This window comes from Gavialis gangeticus, unplaced genomic scaffold (assembly GCF_001723915.1).
Source record: "Gavialis gangeticus isolate Ggan-Ray unplaced genomic scaffold, GavGan_comp1, whole genome shotgun sequence".
NCBI classification, from domain to species: domain Eukaryota; kingdom Metazoa; phylum Chordata; order Crocodylia; family Gavialidae; genus Gavialis; species Gavialis gangeticus.
This window is the reverse complement of record NW_017729028.1, coordinates 21,589,675-21,590,598: the sequence shown is the minus strand read 5'-3', so window position 1 is coordinate 21,590,598 and position 924 is coordinate 21,589,675. Positions and strand designations below refer to the sequence as shown.

Here is a 924-nt window from a genome sequence, read left to right as displayed (position 1 = left end):
TGTGGGGGGGGGGGGGAATGCAGGTTAAAGGCAGGACTAGTGCAATCCAACTAGATGGCTGTTGCATCTCCGTATAACTGAGCAGAGCATGTTTGACTGGGTGAGACGGTGCCTGAAGTTCATTATCCTACATAGGATCTCAGCAAGCTTACATTGGGCTTGGCTAGAGGAGAGCAGGAGATGATTACTGCACAACTTGGTGTGATGGGACAGAGGAGCTCATTACACTGATGTCCTTATCACCTAATACAAACCATGTCTTGGTTTCTAAACAGTTGGGTTTTGTCTGGTGTAAGCCGCATGCTGAAAGCTAGTACAAGCCTAGTGTGGGCAGAGAGTCTGGCTTACCCTGTATAGTGTGTAGTCACAGGTAATTATGTTTAAACTAATCTGCATGGTAATTAACTGCCTGCAAGAGACTTGGCTAGACCAGTTTTCCTGTTGAAAACTCTCTGGCCTGTGGAAAATGAAGGAATCCATCCAGAAATGTTAACTTGAACAAGTGTAAAATAACTATTGTAATGGTGCTTGTTACACATGCAAAGCAGCCTAGACGGGACTTGGCTCGCTGCTGAGGGCTATCTTTTGTAAAATACTGAAACTAGTGTGGTTAGTCTCGGTCATAATTGTTGCCCAGCTTGCCAAGTAAAAACACTGAACAGGGATACGAACTGTAATACTCGCATCAGCCAAAAATGGAAGCAACTTGACTAGTGCTAGCAAATGATTTAACATATTTTCTAATGGCAATGCTCTGAAACGTCTGGAAATGAAGCAATCCTTTCTGACAACCTGAGGCAGGTTACAGCAAGCACAGCAAACCTGTAAAACTTCTATATGTAAAACTTCTATATATATATATATATTAAAAAAAAAAAAAAAAAAAAAAAAAAAAAAAAAAAAAAAATTTGGGAAAAAAAAAAA

The 924-nt window shown here is 40.4% G+C and overlaps 1 protein-coding gene across 1 annotated transcript in view; it reads left to right on the top strand.

The window, feature by feature from the left end:
- SDC1 (syndecan 1) overlaps positions 1 to 924 on the top strand; it is a 70,645-nt gene that overhangs the window by 18,607 nt on the left and 51,114 nt on the right. The gene's annotated exons all lie outside the window — the stretch shown is intronic.